Source organism: Hoplias malabaricus, chromosome 11 (assembly GCF_029633855.1).
Source record: "Hoplias malabaricus isolate fHopMal1 chromosome 11, fHopMal1.hap1, whole genome shotgun sequence".
In the NCBI taxonomy this organism is placed as follows: domain Eukaryota; kingdom Metazoa; phylum Chordata; class Actinopteri; order Characiformes; family Erythrinidae; genus Hoplias; species Hoplias malabaricus.
The window spans coordinates 34,247,051-34,267,741 of record NC_089810.1 but is presented as its reverse complement, the minus strand read 5'-3'; the positions used below and the strand labels follow the sequence as shown (position 1 = coordinate 34,267,741).

The window sequence follows — 20,691 nt, the reverse complement described above, 5'->3', positions numbered from 1 at the left end:
TCACACAGGTAGGTAGGAGCCTGTTCATTATTTATCTTATTATAATCAATGCATGCTGTATAATACAAGTAAATAAATAAATAAATAAATCACTTGATGTTAGAACTGTGACATGCTTCCTTATTATTATTTTTGTAAAGTGATATATTCTGCTATTGTTACTATACTAATTCTGTGTTATATTAAAACAGCCATTTATTAAAACAGTGTTTTTTTTTCTTCGATAATCAAGCCCTTATAATATTGAAGTGAATAAGTGTTGTTGCATATGTATAATATGATTAACTTTCAAGACGCTTCTTTTGTATTTATGCAGTAATTATTCATTATATAGTGTCAATAAGCTGCAACTCACCTGAGATTTGCTTTGAATTCCCCAACAGAACCAGAAATTTTCTCACACACTGAAGAGTTAACGTTTATAATTATTTTAGTACAGAATCTTTGGTACACCTCGGATCTCGGAATTTTTCATCCTAAAGTCTTGGAACTGTTCTGAGTAGCCAGAAGTGATTGTTGTAACAGACTAGACACTGTAAAAAAATGTTATCCGGTGCCATTTTCCCAGAGCAAATATTTATATGTTCCCTGACTTGTGCCCAATGATTGTGTGTAGGCACCTGACATGGATGAATCATATCCTACAAACTGAATCAATATATGAAATATTCTTATGATGCTACTTTTTTTCCCAGCAAATGGCATTTGTTTGAGATTAAATTAAAATGTTCTGCTTTGTCACCAAGCCCACAATTAAGTGACTTATCTATAAGGACCTTTTATACTTTCAGGAAAAAGGTACAGTTCAGGTACATTACTGTCACTAAAGGTAAAAGCAGTACCTTTAAATGTACAACAGTGGTTTTAAAGTCAAGTTATGGGTTCATTATATTCTCTTCTCCATGAGTTTTCATTATAGAACTATGTTTAAAATGGAAGAATATAATATAGGTCCTGGAAATGAATTGGGGCGTATGAAATCAACGCAACTTTAAAATCTACAACTACAATAAAATAAGGTACAGTTACGTTCTCTAATACCCCTTATAGGTACAGAATATGTGCCCTTGAGGATACCACCACAGAGACTGCAAAAGGGAACGCCTCAGTAACAGTTTTTCTGACAATGGACACAAAGAATTTTATTACTTCATGTCAAGCCATTCATTTCCATCCACACCTTTCTTGCAGATACACACAACCAGCTTTCTTACCCAACAGGCTAAAATAAACATGGACAGCTGTGGCCTGATAACAGAGGGATGTACTCAAGGTAACAGCTTTTTGATTTTTTTTTCTTTGATGGTCATTATTTTAAAACATATCTTGTAAAAACATACTTGAACATATGCAGGATTTTAACAAATATCTAAGTTCATCATATGGATTTATCTTCTTGAACACGCCTTTCTCCAAGTGTCTCTATTTCGGTATGAGCCAGCTGTTCTTTAGCCGATCTATACCAGCAACATTTGAGTAAGTTTCACCTCCCAAGCAAAATTGGGTCAGGGGAGGTTTAGATTTTTTTCCCACTAATGAGTGATGGCTGAAAAATTATAGAGTGTAAGATGAACTACTAGAAAAGTAAAAGCTCAGCTGTATGTTAAATTGTCTCATGAGTTCATTCAGAGTCAAGTTTGTAAAGAAGTGAAGTTATGCTAATAACATAATTTTGGGAGTAGGACCACGCCCAAACTCCTCCTCTCAGCCCTATATATACCCTGCAAATTCACGTAATTTCCGCATCACACAAACTCGCCTCATTTAGTTCAAGAGACGGATCTCGACTCGACTGCTTCACGACGTCAGCTCGCACCTCCGCACTGGGTCATTCCTGCTGATCCCCATATTCGGAGCCGTGTTTGGCCTTTATCAAACCCACTGAGCCTCCTGTTTAAACTCGCTCCGGCTAAACAGCTATGGGACTGCCCGGTATCTGAAGTTACGTATGGCCGTTGTCACGCCTATAACCGCTTCAACTGTTCTATGCTCTGCTATCTTACCCGCTCTGGATCGGTGCTCTGTTCTCCTGCTTCTCCTCCAGCTGCATTCGACCTCCCGAGTGACCCCCCGCATCTCCCTCCAACGCTGGCGTAAGGCTTCGTGCCTCCCTTTATCTTCATCTCCGGCTACACTGCTACGGGACTGCCTCGTGTTTTGGGGAACGCGAATCTTTCGTCGTCATGGCTGCGGCTCCTCAGCTATGAGCTCTACAGCTTCCTCCTCTCTGGCAGAACAGTCTCGGCGTTCCAGCAACGTGCTCCGAAACAATGGCGTCTCTCACTCAGCTAAAGAGAGAAACCTGTCTGCCGGTGTGAGGATCCCCTGCGCAGCAATGCGATGACTTCACAACCTTCTATTTCCGACTCGACGCCCCCTGCTGGAGTATCCTTCGTCTTCCCGTTACCCTTTCTGGTTGTGTCTAAGCTGGAGACATTAGCCTCAATGTCTTATAGTCTTTGCTGTCTCACAGGTCGGTGCCTTAGAGGGCCGTTTTGATAATAATATAATTATCTGAGCTGAATTGGATAATGGCTTAGAATCTGCAATATTTATGTACATCTCCAATGCAGTCGTTTAACTGCACTGCTTGCCAAGCTGGTCCTATCTGAAAGGTTGGAAAAAAAAAGCAGGCATGTTTAAGCCTCCATTCCAAATCGGCTACTCTTTCCATCTGAACACTACCTTGACTGACAGCATTGCACCCATTTAGACACAGCCCTCCGAGTTCGTTTCGTTCTCTCTTATCCTCTATACGCATCATCCCACCCCTCCCTTTATCATCCCACCCCTCCCCTTTTTCTTCCTCTACATCTGTCTCTACGCATCATCCCACCCTTCTCTTTATCATCCCACCCCTCCCCCTTTTTCTTCCTCTACATCTGACTCTACGCATCATACCAGCCCTTATCATCCCACCCCTTCCCCTTTTCTTTCTCTAGATCTGTCTCTACGCATCATCCCACCCCTCCTCTTTTCATCCCTCCCCTCCCCTCATCATCCCACCTCTTCCCCCGTTGCAGCCGCAGCTGCATGCCTCAGACCTTCACCCCTCTATAGGTGCTGCGGCGGGCCTGTCTCCTGTCCAGCGCTCTGACCACTCGATGCGGTCTACTCTTTGTAGGTCTACTCTATGCATCATCCCACCCCTCCCTTCATCTTCCCACCTCTTCCCCCATTGCAGCCGCAGCTGTATGCCTCAGACCTCCTAGCCCACACCCCTCTATAGGTGCCGTGGCGACCTGTCTCCCGTCCAGCGTTCTGGGCACTCGACGCGGTCTATTCTACGATCTACTCTACGCATCATCCTACCCCTCCCTTCATTATCCCAACTCTTCCCCCATTTCAGCCGCAGCTGCATGCCTCAGACCTTCCAGCCTGCACCCCTCTATAGGTGCTGTGGCGGGCTTGTCTCCTGTCCACCTCCAACTTCTCAGCTTGCACTCTCTCCTTAGAAACTGCTGTGGACGCTCGTCCCTATGCCTTCCCCTCACAAACAAATGGCGCCCTGCGTCCACTGTACGGCTTGCACTCTCTCCTGCTGGATCTTACCTTCTGCTTCTGCTTGCAGCTAAGCTTCTCCTAGCGACTGCACCTCACACTGCCTCTTATGGTACTGTTCGTACTAATTCTTCCAGCAGCTGCGGGCTTTCAACCTGACCTCTCCTCTTCGCGATCATACCGCTCCAAGCCCCTAAGTTCTAGCTTATGCTCTCTTCTCAGGCGTGGCCTTGGTCCATCCCCCCTACACAGCACTCAGGCCCTTGACGCCACCTCAAATTCAATTCACCCTCTCACATGCAGCCTTGTTGCTCTCAGCTTCTAACTTTCGAGCTGGTGCCAGCGAGGACCTTACTCTTTCATCTCTCGCTAGCAACAGCACCTCACCCTGCCTCCTATGGTACAGTTCACACTGATTCCTCCAGGCGCTGTGGACCTTCAACCTGTCCTCCTGTCTTCAAAACCACGCTGCTATCTAGCCCCTAAGTTCCAGCTTATGCTCTCTCCCTAGGTTACCTTGGACCAGCACTCGGGCACTTGACGCCACCTCTGGCACCTGTTTTTTCAACACCCTCTAGGCATCTTCGTTATCTTGTAGTCAACTTTCTACATTGCCACCTTGCTTGATCTCCTCAGCACCTTTTGGATTTTTCTCTTTCAGAGTTTTCTCCCGTGTGACAAAATGCCTTCTCTCTATCTCGCCTTTCCTGCGGTGCTGACCTTTTTGGGCTTCTTAACTGGCCTCATCTGTCATCCCTCTAGATCACCATTCCGTTCTCGATTCCCTCTATGCCATTGGAAAGGCACCACCAGGGCACACCTGCCAACGAAGAATATCTCGCTTTATTAACACTGCCCCTCTGTAGTACTTGACTTGAAGGCTGCTACTAATCCACTTTCCTCCTATTGTTGCCAGCCTCAGACCCCTCACTATTACCCAATCACCATCAATTACACTGAAGTAGAAATTGGACTTAGCAACACTCTGTCCAGTGCATGGTGGCCCCAGATAAATGTCACTATTATTGTTACACCGTAGCTTAATGACATTTAGCTGGTGATACGTTAAAATTCTATGATTAGATGATCAATTTGATTTCTGCCAATGCGATGATCTTGTCCATCTTAAGACCAACTCTGACTCTATATCACTTTTCGCAATCATCACCCCTTTACCGCTGCGGCATCTGAATACTCGAATTACCAGTCACACTAGAATTTCCGTTATCATAATCAATAAAGGACATTCAACTTACTCATGCTATTTCTCTACCATCTCACATGACTCTCAGTCATACACCAGTTTATTAAAGGTAGTTCATTCAAAGACTCACTAACCCCTTCATTCACCTAAACACAATCAGGACACCAATCAAACCCTTGACCAGAGTACCTGAACCTATCCATTCTGTAGCACTTAATGACCAGCATTCCTGTAAATTTTTGGGGGTCCGGCTTCATACGCATTCATTAGCCGCCCTGAACTCTTCCCCAAAAGACTTCTGAGTTCGCCTCTCCGTTTCAGCCTCTACGGGCGTGGTCCGTACTAGCAAAGTGAAGTTATGCTAGTAACAGAATTTTGAGAGTAGGACCACGCCCGAACTCCTCCTCTCAGGCCTATATATACCCTGCAAATTCACGTCATTTCCACGTCAGACAAACTCACCTCATTTAGTTCAGGAGATGGATCTAGACTCGACTGCTTCACGACGTCAGCTCGCACCTCCGCGCTGGGTCATTCCTGCTGATCCCCATATTCGGAGCTGTGTTCGGCCTTTATAAAGCCCACTGAGCCTCCTGCTTTAAACTCGCTCCCGCCTCCACCCCGTCTCCACCCTTTTCTCATATTCATTTATCCAACAGGGGGGTCCGGCTTCATACGCATTCATAAGCTGCCCTGAACTTTTCCCCAAAAGACTTCTGAGTTCGCCTCCCCTTTTCAGCTTCTACAGGCGTGGTCCGTACTTTCAAAATGCTCCTGTAAAGTAGATCACTGTGACTTGACCTCTAGACATCCATTCCTCATGTAAGTGGTAGGTGTTGAAAGGAAGGTTATGGTCTGATACTTTCCAGCTGTGTGAAATATGTTTTGAAAACGGAAGTGTTCAATGTTTCCCTCTAACCCAAGTTGCTCTAAAGAGTGTGGAGGTGGAGGTGCAGGTGAAGGGCTTTGTTGCCACAGTCACATCCACCCTGCAGTATGTAAATGAGGAGGAGTCTCCAGTGGAAGCCACATTCGTGTTCCCGTTACCTGCAGAAGCAGCTGTCTGTCACTTCAGTGCCAATGTCAGCGGACAGGAGGTGGTGGCCAAGGTTCATTCCAAGCAGGAGGTAAATCTGACAGTCCAGATATTTACAGGATACAATAAAAGTTAGTAGACATTGGCTGTAGTTAAATTACAACATCATAGACATCGTCAGACACCAGTATGATTCTGATACCCTCATGCATCCCTAATATTTCTTTTTATAGTACAATCGTAATGCATTGTTCCCGCTCTTGTTCAGGCTCAGGAGAAGTATGAGGATGCGTTAAGTTCAGGGAAGCAGGCATTTCTATTGGAGGAAAGTGATGAAAGTCCAGATATTTTCCGTCTTGCTGTGGGCAGCCTTCCTCCAAATGAGAGCGCCACTGTAACCCTCATCTACGTCATTGAGCTGACCATTGAGGCGGATCATGGCTTGCGCTTCTGTCTGCCAGCTGTACTCAACCCTCGATACAAACCCAGTGACATGGGCAAGCCATAAACATTTATTACTAACACATATTTTTGATCTACAACAGAGTTCATGATCTTTCCAGTCCTGTTCTAGTCCTCTTTGAGTTATGATATTTAATGTGTTTTATTTGGGATCTTTTTTTCCAGATCTGAGTCCTGTGACTGAGGTCACAGTTGTTACTGCAAGTTTAGTGCCATATACGTTGTCACTTCGTGTCCACATCATCTCCACCCTCTCTGTTTCTAAAGTGGAGTCCAACTGCTCCCTGGAGCAGCTGATTTACCTCACCACAGATCACACTGAGGCAGAGGTGTGTGGTCGTTTGCTGTATGTATTTTAATGGGGGTAGGATGAGGAAAATAAAACATATGAGGATGGCCTCTGGTAGTCTTAGGCTGCACTTATCCTGCTTAATCCAGTGTTTTCCTATTCTAACACTCTTGATGAATAAGTCCTCTAACTATCTGAATACAGGTGAGCCTCTCTCCAGGCCACAAGTTTGACAGAGATGTGGAGATACTGCTTTATTACCAGAACACCCATCAGCCCACTGCCATTGTGGAGGCAGGACTTAACAACACCGAATGTGGTAAGAGTTTAGCGTAACCATGACAATTAAGCGTCCCACATTTCCAGCATGCAAAATATCTAGGAGTTCTTCACCAAAATCCAAAACAAATTCTACAAATTATTTCTTCAAGGTTACGGAGCATGAGCAGGGGGCCCTGTTTGTGGCATAACAAGCAGTGTAAAATAGTAAGAAAGAGAGGAAGTGAGCACAAAGTGGGCAAACGAACAAGCAAAATGAGTATGTGGAGATTGTGATTGTTTAAAAGAGCCAGGATTGGATGGCTACCCAGTTTGAGCAGGGACTAAGCTATCAATAAATTTATGATGAAAAAGGTGTGAAAAAAGGACGTTGAACATTTTTTTTCTAACTGAGAAGACAACTAAAATAAAACAGCTTGTTTTGTGTCTTAGACAGCTCCATAGAGCTTGACAATATGGCCAAAATTAATATCACAATTTATTTCTTAATTTTGGTTGATAAGATTTCATTCTAATATCGATATTAACAATATAAGTGTCCCAGGAAAAACTGCCAAAACAAAAAAGAAACATGACATCACCGTCAAACATAAACCTCTTTGCTTTGTTAAAATTTGTATTTTTAAATTATTTATCTTTAAAATTGAGTGCAATGAACTTATGGCAGGCCGTGTAAAGAAAGTCAATCAGTGTAACGTCCTGTGTTTATTTTTCTAGCCATGTGCTCATTTTACACATGGCTCTGTTTATTTGTCCTTGTCTCCGCCCATGTCCCGCCTTTGTTCCGCCTCCTTGTCCTTTGTTCCTAGTTATGTCGTGATGTTTCTTTGTTTTGATAGATTAAAGTATATGTGTTTTATCGTTTGCGTCCACCTCCGTCAGTGCGCCAACCATGAATTCGTAACAGAATGACCGATCTCATAAAGGACGCAGCTAACACAGCCATGTCAACGGACAAAGCCATTAAAATAGCAGAGGGCTTACTGGCCACAAGGGTAGCTAATTGAATTGTTATCTTTACTAGAAATGCCTGCGGAATTTGAAGGAGGTCCCAATTGTAAGGAATTTATACTGCAGTGCAAAGAGTACTTTGAGTTTTTGACCTGTCCTACACCTCCGGACTTTATCCAGGTCATATTTCTTAAATCTCTCCTTAGAGGAGAGGCATTACGGTGGGCAGAAAATTTAATTGAGGAAAAGGCCCAGGATCTTACCGTGGAGATTTTTTTGGAACATTTAGAGGAAAGATTCTCCCCTTCTGCTCCCGAGGATTACCCCCTCAGATCCGGGTACATTTTTGGAGGGGGGTTGAGGTTAGGGGCTGTTAGCCTCAAACCGCGGGACATGAGAGGTGAGGCTAACAGGGGTGCATTTCTGGGGGAATTACGGTTGAAGAAATCACTCAAGAGTGCGCCCATCAGTTCCCCTAAAACCACAATAACTCCAACATGAGCAGCACAAGCCTCTCCCTCCGTGGACGTCGCCGCAGGGGCCCCTGTATCCAAGGATGTCGCTGCAATCCCTCCTAACTTCCATGAGAATCTTGCAAGCCTCTATGCCCTTCTGGATGTCTTTCCAGGGCGACACAACCCAGCTGCTCCTGTTCCCGTAAAAGCGGCGCCTCCAGCCGCTCCTCTCCCCGTGAAAGCGGCTTCCACGGTTGCACCTGCTTCAGCGAAGACGGCACCTGCTGTTCCAGCGAAGGCGGCCTCCTCAGCCACACCAGCCCAGCGAAGGCGGCACCTGCCGCACCAGCTCCAGCAAAGGCGACACCCGCTGCACCAGCTCCAGCGAAGGTGGCACCCGCCGCACTAGCTCCAGTGAACGTGGCACCCGCCCCTCTTGTCACCGTGAACGCGGCGCCTGCCGCTCCTGTCTCCGGGAAGGCGGTCACCCCAGCCACTCGAGCTCCTGAGAAGGCAGCTTCCTCAGCCGCTCCTGTCCCAGTGAAGGCGGCTTCATCAGCCACTACTGTCTCTGAGAAGGCGGCTTCCTCGGCCACTACTGTCTCTGAGAAGGCGGCTTTCTCGGCTGCTCCTGTCCCAGTAAAGGCGGCTTCCTCAGCCGCTCCTGTCCCAGTGAAGGCGGCTTCCTCAGCCGCTCCTGTCCTAGTGAATGCGGCTTCATCGGCTGCTCCTGTCCCTGCGAAGGCGGCTTCCTTGGCCGCTCCTGTCCCTGCGAAGGCGGCGTCCCCCGCCGCATCTGTTCCTGCAAAGGCGGCGTCCCCCACCGCCTCTGCACCAGTAACTGTGGCCCCGGCCGCTTCAGCACCCGTGACTGTGGCTCCGGCCACTTCAGCACCCATGACTGTGGCTCCAGCCGCTTCAGCACCCATGACTGTGGCTCCGGCCGGTCCCTGTTCCCCTGCCAAGTCCTGTCCAGTCCCCTGTTAATAATCCAGTCCAGTCACCGTATCAGTCTAATGTCTTGTCACCTGTCTCTTCTCCTGTCCTGTCTCCAGTCCAGTCACTGTTTCAACACTCTGTCCAATCTCCAGTCCAGTCGCTGTTTCAACACTCTGTCCAGTCTCCAGTCCAGTCCCCGTTTCAATACTCTGTCCAGTCTCCAGTCCAGTCCCCGTTTCAACCCTCTGTCCAGTCTCCAGTCCAGTCCCCGTTTCAACCCTCTGTCCAGTCTCCAGTCCAGTCCCCGTTTCAGCCCTCTGTCCAATCTCCTGTCCAGTCCCAGCACCCAGCCTCAGTCCAGTCACCCGTCCTGTCTCAAGCATCAGTCCTGTCACCTGCCCATGTCCAGTCTTCTGTCCCCAAAACGGTTCAGTCCCCAGTCTTGTCACAGTTCCTGTCTAATAAACAACCCCAATCTCCTGTCAAGTCTCATGTGTGCACTCCCGTCCTGTCGAGTCCTTTCCAGTCCCAAGTCCTGTCTCCTTTTCACTTTTTTCAGTCACCTGTCCAGTCTCTTGTTCAGTCTCCTGTTGCCCCACTTTGTCTGTCTCCTGTCATGTCCCGTGTCCCGTCTCATATATCCGGTCCTGTCGTGTCCCCAGTTCCTATGTCTGTTCCTGTCTTGTCCTGAGTCCTGTCTCCTGATGGTTCCTTGTCTTGTCTGGTCTGTCATGTTTTCCATGCTCCTCTCCTGCGCCAGCTCCTGGGGTTTTTTTTACGCACCTCGGGAGTTGCGCGTTTTGGAGGGGGCATCTGTAACGTCCGGTGTTTATTTTTCTAGCCATGTGCTCATTTTACACATGGCTCTGTTTATATGTCCTTGTCTCCGCCCATGTCCCGCCTTTGTTCCGCCTCCTTGTCCTTTACCCTGGTTATTCGTTTCAGGTGTTTCTTGTTTGTTGATGTATTTAAGTCCCCTTGTGTCACTTCCTGGTATCGGTCATTGTATTGTATTGTTTGTTTCCCTGTCAGGTTGTTTTGTATCGTTCTCGCTTTCGTCTTACTCCCTAAGTCATGTTGTATTGTAGGTATTGTTTTCCTAAGTTCTAGTCTTGTTCTTGTTTGGTTTTGCTATGTTCCTAGTTATGTCGTGTTGTTTCTTTCTTTTCGCCTCCATCAGTACGCCAACCGTGAATTTGTAACAATCAGTGACAAATGTTGTAAATGAATAATGAAATATTGAAAATGTATTTAAAACCATATCATTGCTATTGAAACATTTTGTATTGCGATATATTTTGATAGTGAATTACTGTCAAGTTCTACTGATATCCATCCATCCATTATCTGTAACCGCTTATCCAATTTAGGGTCGCGGGGGGGTCCAGAGCCTACCTGGAATCATTGGGGGCAAGGCGTGAATACACCCTGGAGGGGACGCCAGTCCTTCACAGGGCAACACAGACACACACACATTCACTTTCGAGTCGCCAATCCACCTGCAACGTGTGTTTTTTGGACTGTGGGAGGAAACCGGAGCACCCAGAGGAAACCCACGCGGACACGGGGAGAACACACCAACTCCTCACAGACAGTCACCCGGAGCGGGAATCGAACCCACAACCTCCAGGCCCCTGGAGCTGTGTGACTGCGACACTACCTGCTGCGCCACCGTGCCGCCCTCTACTGATATATCTTTTCTAATTTATTTTAGCTTCCTTTTGTGCTCCCTTTTCTCATTTTATATATTTTTTGGTCTCTTTTGTACCAGTTACTGGTTGCTCCTCTACAAATGTTATCTTAGTGTGTCTCCAGTGTTTATATTGACATCACTCCATAGTTTAGACAATATTTAGGGAGCTCATCTGGTGCATCATTTGTGCAGAAAGAGAAGCAGCATTGAGACTCTTAGAAATACAAGGCACTACTCTATAGCGGGATATCACCCTCACAAAAATGTAAAATTGGAAAGTCAATCCAACTACCAACAGGTGTGCGTGAGGAAATTCATGCAGACATGATTAGATCACAACAGCGACCTTAGGAGAGTATTAAACCTAGTACTTTGAGATCTCACGAAGTACCTGCAGCACCACTGTGCCCCCACATGGTCATTAACGAGAACTCTTTTTTTTTTTTATTATTATTGCAGGTTCTCTGATGAGTGACCCTGTCATCATGCTCAGTCTTTACCCAGAATTCCCTCCAGAGGTGGCATCTTTTTTTGGAAAATGTGGAGAGTTTATTTTTCTAATGGATCAGTCTGGCAGCATGCACGGGTCCTCAATCATAAGTGCCCGGGTAACATATTCATAATTGAATTGGTTGGAAATTATCAGGAATTCAGAGCAGTCTGATATGTATAGCAAATACCTACAGAATAGGTGTAGATGCATGAGTAGGAATAATGATAGAAATCTTCCCTCTTAGGTGCATTTAAAGGAACACTAGGTAAGATTTTTTTTCTACTGGGCCTCCCCAATGCGATTTATTTTCACATAGTGCTGTTTTTGCAGTGCAGAGCCTGGATTAACAAGGACAGAGGCTCTGTTCTCCTTATTACAGCTCAGTGGGTCATCACCGTTATTTTGAAGCTGTGATTTTACTGTAAAAATATTATATAGTGTTCCTTTAATGTTCTCCTCCAATCTTGTTGAGCTGTCCTTGGCAGTTAAAAAAGCAGTGGCTGGTTTTACATCTCAGGGGAAGCATGTTCTTCTTCTCACCTTGGCAGCATGTGGTGGGAGTTGGAGAGACCTAGCTAGTTTGTGGGTAATGTATGATAGGTGGATGTTATTGATGTGCTTGTTGATGCTTCATATTTGACAAATTTTACAGGAAACCCTTCTCCTGCTGCTGAAGAGTCTGCCCCTCGGCTGCTACTTTAACATCTATGGCTTTGGCTCGCATTTTCAGTCCTTTTTCCCATGGGTACCATGTGGTCTTTATTATTTGTAAAATAAGCTCGGTTTGAGTCTTAGTGGTTCATGAAATTATTTTTGATTCCAGTAAGAGTGTGGAATACACTCAGAAGACAATGGAGGAGGCGATGAAGAAGGTGGCGGCTATAAATGCGGACATGGGAGGTACAGAGCTCCTGAAACCACTGAAGCATATCTACAATGAAGTTTACCTTCCAGATCACCCCCGACAGGTACCACGCCACTAACTCTATAAAGGACACTCTCTATCCATTCTGGGCTACAGAAATGCTCCAGCACATTTGAACTATTAAGCACTATTTAGGTTGTGGTACCTGGATGCAAGAAAACAAAGAGAAACTTTAAGAATTTTAAGTAACTTTTTTCTTTTATTTAAGAAAATAAGTTACTGGATGTACTTCAAACTGTCTCTTAGCTCTTCAAAAACTGGGTAAAAATGCTTTAAACAACTTTTAGAAGACATTCCACAGCTCCATGCCCAGTGCGAATGAGCTATTCACCCCTTTAAACCACATTTGACATTAAGCATAGTGATTTTAGCACTATGTGCAACTGCTGGAGAGTGTCCCATTCATTTTAAGATGTTCTAGAGAGATACAGGCTTTGTGTGCACAGCTAAACATCTCAGTCCACAGTGTGTGCACATTAGAATATTAATAGTTATATAATAGTGTTTTTAAAAATGATTCCGGGTAGGCTCCGGACCCACCGGGACCCTGTACTGTATAACAGCTGTTACAGATAATGAATGAATAAATAGTGTATGTTCTTCTACAACAGGGGTTTTTCCCCCAAAAAAATTATGACCCATATTTTGTCTTTTGATTTATAGGCAGCACTAACTCTGAACATGTTATATGTTGTAAAACTAATGTCTATGTTATAAAACTAAATATAATTGGTGTTGGCCTATTTATTTTCAACACCACTATTAATATTCACAATTAGGGTGAATCCCATTTCTGTGTTTTGCCTAGGGATGGGAGTCTCTTGTCAGGAAATAAGCCCATAACAAATGTCAGTTTTTTTCTGCTTTATAAACTATAAAATATAGTCAGAAAAATATTATCACTATTTTTTTCTTTATTGATCTATTGGTCTCGATTCGATCACAATATTAAAATAATGTCACACTGTGACATGAGAAATGTAGATGGAATACACCAAATTTTCAACATTATACAATATTTTAGGTAACATATAACATATATACAGCAGTGCTCTCGCAAACAAGAAAACATTTTCTGGGAGGTAAATACACTTTTAGTGAAGAAAACCCACCTAGTGCGAGGACAGTCAAGACAGTACCAAACTCACTGCTCGTGTTCTCCCTGTGCGTGAGGGAAAGTTCATCGCTTGTGTTCTGACAGGGGGTGGCCATACCAGACAAAATACACCCCAAAACACAGAGTGAACAGGACGCTATAACATATTTAATATATACATTTAATACATAATTTATACATTTAATGGAAAAACCCTCATAAAAATAAATGAATAAATATCATCATCAAATCATAATTACTGTCCGCTGTATTAAATTGGTATTGCACAGATCCAGCATATGGAGCATAGCTTTATTCTACTTGATCTCCAAAAGGAGGGGAGGCTATTAATTGATGGTATGTGTGTAGAATATTAAACCTGAGGTTATTTTTTACCCTTTTACAAGGTGTTTGTTTTCACGGATGGAGAAGTCTGGAATGTCAAGGACATCCTGGACCTGGTTCGAATGCACTCTAGATCCCACAGGTCAGTGTATTCTCTCACTTACACTTGCAGGCATGTGTCTGGTGTTCAGTAAATCAGTTTACTGAGTCTGTAGTTTACAGAAATGACAGGATGGACTAAACCTCTGGGCATTATCTTAACATTAGGTGCTTCACCTTTGGCATTGGGCAGGGAGCCAGCACTGCACTGGTCACAGGAATGGCCAAGGAAGGCGGCGGCATCGCTCAGTTCATCAAAAGCAATGACAGGCTACAGCTCAAAGTACGTAAAAAAGCAAGACATAAAAGAATGGAGTGACCCTCCTACTTCTCTCATAACTCTGCATGCTAAAAAAAATGAGTTGAAGCATTAGTGTTCTCCTTCCAAACTGTTGACTCCACTCAAGGGCAGTCTGAAAAGAGGGTGTGGCTGGCTAGTGCTGTCTTCACTCTCTAGCGTGTGGGAGACTGGGGAGAATAAGCTACTGGGTGGAAGTAGCAGTAAATAAAAATTGGGAAAAAAGTGGAGTAAAATATTCCTATTTTTCCACAGGTGATGCAGTCTCTCAGTTTCGCTCTGCAGCCTTCTGCTGTGGACATCACTGTGAAATGGACAGTTCCAGATGGTGTATCCATCACTATGTTGTCTCCAGCTCTCAAAGTCCTTTTCCAAGGTCAAAGGGCAATTCTTTACTCTCAGCTCAGTGGGAAGGTGAGAGAGCTTTTATAACTGTAGGAAAATAATATCTTTTAGTATTTTAAATATCATCCATGTGTTCCTATCAGCAGTTTTGATACTCTTGACTAAACAATTATTTTTCACTATCTCTTTAAACTTCTGAGGCATGTTTTTAAAACAAATGCTTAGTCAGAACTAATATAGAGGAAGGTGTTGTCCTGCTATGGCATTACTGCCTGTAGCCTGATGACATCAGCTCCTCCCCCCCACCACCACACACACACACTGCCATTTGATGAGCTTTTCTCAACACTAGCCCTCTCCTCAATCGGGGCCAAAACTGCTCTTCTCGGTGTCATTCACAGTTCAGTTATCTTAGAGCAACACCTGCTGCCATCCAGATGATGTCTTTTTCAGAAAAGTCCTTGCATACCGCCAATAAACTACTATTACAATAGCATAGCTCTGAAGTAAGATTTGGGTATTAAACTGACCTCCCAACAGTTGGCACATTAAGAAAATGAAAATATGACGAAAGAGTCTCCAAATAGTTTAGCAGCTGAATATCAAGCAAGAATGGGAAAACATTTCACTTTCACAACTACAGCAATTGGTATCCTTTGTTCCCAAATGCTTGCAGAGTGTGGCTAAGAAGTGCTGGTGCAATGCACTGCAGTGATGTACAGTAAATATGTCCCTCGTATTCTAAATGGGTATTCAACTAACAACTAAACTGCTTCGCTTCAACATGTGATATGCTGGATTTGCACTAGTTTCAATCAAATATAGAGTTTAAATGATTTGCACCTTGTTGTGTTCTATTTTGATTTAAATTTTGAAAAGCACCCCTTTTTTATAATATGGAATTATGCAGTGACAAAAATGATCAAGACATAGCAAATATATTGTTTTATCAATTTTTTTGTCACTACACAGTTCTGTATGTTTTTTGACACTTTTAATTTAGTTGAGAAATGAAGCCAATCTTTCCACGTCTGCGTGTCTCTAAACACTTGGGTGTACTCTAAATCAGTGTTTCCCAAATGTTTTCTGTAGTGCCTCACGTTTGTATATAAGAATTGTTTTCAGCCCCCCACTCAGACACATTTACATTGGAATTATTGTCCATGACATGCGCTCTGTATTTCATTGCTGCGCCCCGGCAGTAGCTTTGCACCCCCTACTTTGGGAACCACTTCTCTAAATCAGGTGTTCATCAAGGGTGCAAATGCAGATGTGATAATAATACCCATATTATCTGATTTCTTCAGATCTCTGGAGGTGATGAAGGAACCGTCACTGTGCAGTACACATAGGCAGAACAGCCTGTGACCAACCAGCTGAACTTCAGCCTGAAACCAGCTGAGGATAAAGGGTAACACCCTTTGTGACACCCCTCATGCTCTCTTATATAACTCTCATACTCTTGAATTGGAAATAAGTTCAATGCTCTCATTATCACTGTTGGTATTCTTCGTAGACTAGGAATTCATCGACTGGCTGCTCGAACCTTGATCCAGTCTCTGGAAATGAAGGAGAGAGAAACAAATGACAAGAGCTTAAGAAAAAAGGTGGTGGACCTCAGTGTACAGTCAGGAGTGAGCAGCTCTTTCACTGCTTTCCTCGCAGTACATAAGGGCAGTGGACAGCCAGTGGCTAGACCAATGGTCAGGAGGACAGTGCCAGTGCCGGACAGTACGTATTTCTGTATTATTTTGTGTGTGAATATGTTACATCCACAGTTGCTAACATTGGATTGGAATTCAGCACCTAAGATTGCGACTTGTTTATTAACAGGATATACATTATACAGAGAGAATGGAACTGGAAATGCATAGATAATTTTGTTAGTCAAAATTAGTCATTATCTTCAGTTAGTTTCTTTTGTGTCGTTACTCTTCCTTATCATAAAAAAATAAATATATCAGTATAGCACAAGTTAGAAATCTGTGTAAGCCACTTAACCTCTTATAACACGTATAAAAACTTGGTGGAATGGATGAGGAAGAGGTATTCAGCAGGTATCGTTCTTCCTAATTAGCCCAAATAAACATTAGCAACTTTAGCAAGTTCCTTGAACACTAACAGCAGCAAACACAGTGTTGTATTTCAGGAGATAAAGGATCAAATGAGTGTGTAGTCCTCAAATCATCTTGTTTGTGCTCCATAGAGTGGATCTAGGCCACTAAGTGTCAGAATAATGGCTTCCACAACTATAAAATCATCATTCATTCCTTTAAAATAAAATACTAGATAGCTACATGAGGGGAGATTACATGTCATATCATTTTGTTGTGCTGGAATATCTATGAGCTCCTCTAGAAAAGCCACCTACATTTTGGCCAGACATGTCTCCCTAAAAATCCAACCTACACCTCCATATCACTGGTACCTTCACACATACACAAGTCACCCATGCTGTGGTCAATGTTTAACCTACATTCCATGAGAGAACTAATTAGTTGTGTGATTCTAAGTTATGGTAGACCTAAGATATGTAGCAAAGAGTAAGAACTGAGTCAAACAAATCTGCTCTTTTGCATAAAACACATTTTAACGTCATCTAACTAACTTTTCTCTGTCTCTTCAGAATGTTCATACTATCTGGAACCAACAAGTAGGTGGGAGATATTTGATTCCATGCATCAAGCTTAAATTGAATAATTGAACTGAATTAAAAGAGTGATCATAGAAACCAGGTGTCACAGTGTGTAGAAAGTTGATAAAGGGAGCTGATAATCGACTGAATTTTTATTTCATACTTTTCACCCACTGGTAAATCCACTTTGGCTAGAAATGACCCCAGGAACTTGATGCTGGAGAGTTTATAGCTGTGTTTCCAATGGAGAATGTGAAACATAGCAATTAATCCACTTCTGATGTTAACTGTGTGTTAACAAGGCCAGTTTTACATTTTGGCAGGGTTGGGCTCTGTCAAATGTGTATCTTGCCCACCACATTAAAATTATTCAGTCAGTTTTTAAACAAAATAAACACGCGGAGGAAAGCCACACGGGGAGAACACACCAAACTCCTCACAGACAGTCACCCGGAGCGGGACTCGAACCCACAACCTCTAGGTCCCTGGAGCTGTGTGACTGCGACACTACCTCTGCATTTATCTCTGCATTTAACCCAATCCGTGCAGTGAAACACACATTTACACACACTAGGAGCAGTGAGCACATGTGCACAGAGCAGTGGGTAACGCTAACCATGGCGCCCGGTGAGCAGTTGGGGGTTAGGTGCCTTGCTCAATCCTTCCACAGCCAAACACACACGCTGGTAGGTGGACTGGAAAAACAAAAGTTTCCACAAGTGTGTGTGTGTGTGTGTGTGTGTGTGACCTTTTCCAGAGTGTGTTCCTTGTAGAGTCCTGAACAACTGCCACCCTGATTATATAATCTCTGTATAATTATATAATATTGCCCCATATGCTACAGTGAGATTTGATGTGTTTTTTTGTTAACATGACTCAACAAAATCTGTGTTTTATTTTAGGCCAAAACTATGACAACGATGTAAAAAGATTGTTTTGTAATTGTTCCCAAATGAAAAGCTTGTTTGTTGGCAGTATCTAATTTTCTCTAACAGACTGTTTATCTTTTTCTTCACCATTCGTTATGGAATGATGTTTCTTGGGTAAGTTTAAAATCCACTCAAATATAATGTGGTCGCTATTTAACACAGCACTGAAAATTTCCAATTAATAAAGAAAAATCCTTTAAAACTGTCAGGAGTCAATCAGTGGTGATACTTTTTTTTTGTTTTTGCATTAAACAGTTTGAGATATTTCTCTGTCCTTACTGCCCCATGGTTCTCAGCCTCCCTCTTCTGTTTTCTTCTCCTCAGGTCCTAAGACTGCTGTCTTAACGCAGCACCTATCAGACATATGATTGAAGGTATAAAAATTCTAACTGCATTTTAGCTTACACCACAGTTTGCCCAATGTGATCTACCCAATAAGAAAAGGCACATTTGAATAAATAGTTTGTGATTTCATATACTTAACACCTCATTGTCTTTTACAGAAAGTACAGAAATAGAGAGAAAAAAACCACGAATTAAACCAGGTATCAAAGTCTTAAATTAAATAATATATATATACATGCATATAAAATGTATATAACATGTAATTTATTTGCTCCGAATTCCAAATTTGTGGAGGATGTTGTAGCACTTCGTCTGATTCTATCATTCTTCTGTTCTTTACACACAACATGACATGGATTTTGTGGTCATTGGATAGGTTTAAAATCCACACTTCAGATTATTTGGGAATTAAATACAACACAAAAACATCATAAACAATCATAATAAAATCCTGTCTTAATGGTTTTTAATGATTAGTCTACATTCTATCATTCATTTATTCATTGTCTCTAAGCGCTTATCCAGTTCAGGGTCGCGTTGGGTTCAGAACCTACCCAGAATCGCAGGGTGCAAGGGAAGAGCACACCCTGGAGGATGCACCATTCTTTCACAGGGAGGATGCACCAGTCCTTCACGACACGCATTCACACATACGAACATTTTGAGTCACCAATCCACCTACCACCGCTTATTTTTGGGCAGTGGGAGGAAACCAGAACACGGGGAGAACACACCAATCTTCTGATATACCTCATTAAACCATTGCTTATTATATTTAATAGATCTACATAATGAACCTAATCAATCAAATTTGATGAGTTCCTCCTCTGCGTGGGATATGGAAAGTTCCTTTGAGTTCAGCTTGAATGGGCAGAGATCAAGCTTTCAACAGATGGACTCCTATTTTGAGTTGATCTCTCTCCAGAAAGCTGTCGGAAATTGGGAACTGGAGACCGGACTTCTTAAAGTATTTGGCCTAACAGAGGAGGAACTGACCCAGCAAAAGCCTGCTCAGGTTTGTCTGTGGCAAAGAGCTATAACATAACACAGTCCTGATATGATCATTTTGTAGTATGTAATGGGCAGTATTGTAGGTGCCTTACAACAGTAATTCACAGTAGTAAAGTTGATTGTTTTATAATTTAATTCTCTTAGGACCTTCTCTTAGAGAAATTAGAACCATTGTGCTGTAGATTTATTATTTCTAGGTTTTAGGTTCTGCACGTTTTAAAATTCTTTGTTCACTGACCTTGGCCGAGGAGTTAAAACAACGAGTGTGTTTTTCTGATGATGTGCAGGTGGACAGCGCAGTGTGGGTCACTGTTGTGGCTCTGATCTGGCTCCACGGCTTCAAGAAGGCAGAGCAGGAAGAGTGGAAGTTCATTGCAATGAAGGCCACCTCCTGGATCCATTCTCAGAAAGGTACAAATTATCACCAACTCACACACTGCTAATTATCCAATTACTCCTGCTCCATTCAGTAACAGCTATATGCAAACGAGAGATACTTCACTGACTGTACTAATTTCCTTTAACGTCCTAATATTTTGTCCATATTATTTGTTTCAGAGTTAGAATTAATTATTATGCTATAAATCAAAATCAAGAAAATATCTTCCCAACAAAAAATGTAGTTAGAATATTGTAACATATTAAATATAATAAACTGTATGATATCAATACTTCAGCCTACTTTGGAAGTTGTGTCTGATAACTGTAAACTCATTACTCATCTAATGATAACTGTGTTTAATTTTGATAATATTTTAGTGGGGAATCTGTCCGAGTGTGTCCAGGCTGGAAATGTTCTGCTGAAGAGTCAGGTGAAGGAAGAGAGTCTTGGATTTTGAATCTGATCTACGTTGTCCACCGACCGTTCCTGGGCTCCAAACCAAAACATTTATACACATCATTATTTTAAATATAATTTACTTCTTTACTATAATTTACAAATTGTTCAAGAAAGTTCTACAATACTCACTATATAGTTTTCATAGAAAAGCATGGTAGGTTTTGATTTGTTTTTGTTTTTATTTCTATTACTCATTGTCTGAAGATTGAGGTGGTTTTACATTGGTCTGTGGATATGTGGTAATTTACTTGTTGCTGGATATGTGAAGTGCACCAGTAAACTCAAATGGTCAGCATGATGAGTCAAAATCCTGCTGAAATGTTCACATGAAATGAAGTCAGCAGACTGTTCTGGTTCATTTTGGATGAATCTCAGCTGATTACAGTGTTGTGCTACTGTTGCCTTGTGAACTTCACTTATTAAAATCAATGCATATGACTGAAATTGTGTATTAGATATCAGTTCAACCAGTGTGTGTGTGTGTGTGTGTGTGTGTGTGTTCTTACAGCAGCAGAGGGAG

The 20,691-nt window shown here is 42.9% G+C and overlaps 1 pseudogene; it reads left to right on the top strand.

Annotated features, from left to right (window-relative positions):
- Window positions 1-1,160: 1,160 nt before the first annotated feature.
- Window positions 1,161-20,609, top strand: LOC136709854 (von Willebrand factor A domain-containing protein 5A-like; annotated as a pseudogene).
- The last annotated feature ends 82 nt before the right edge of the window (window positions 20,610-20,691 follow it).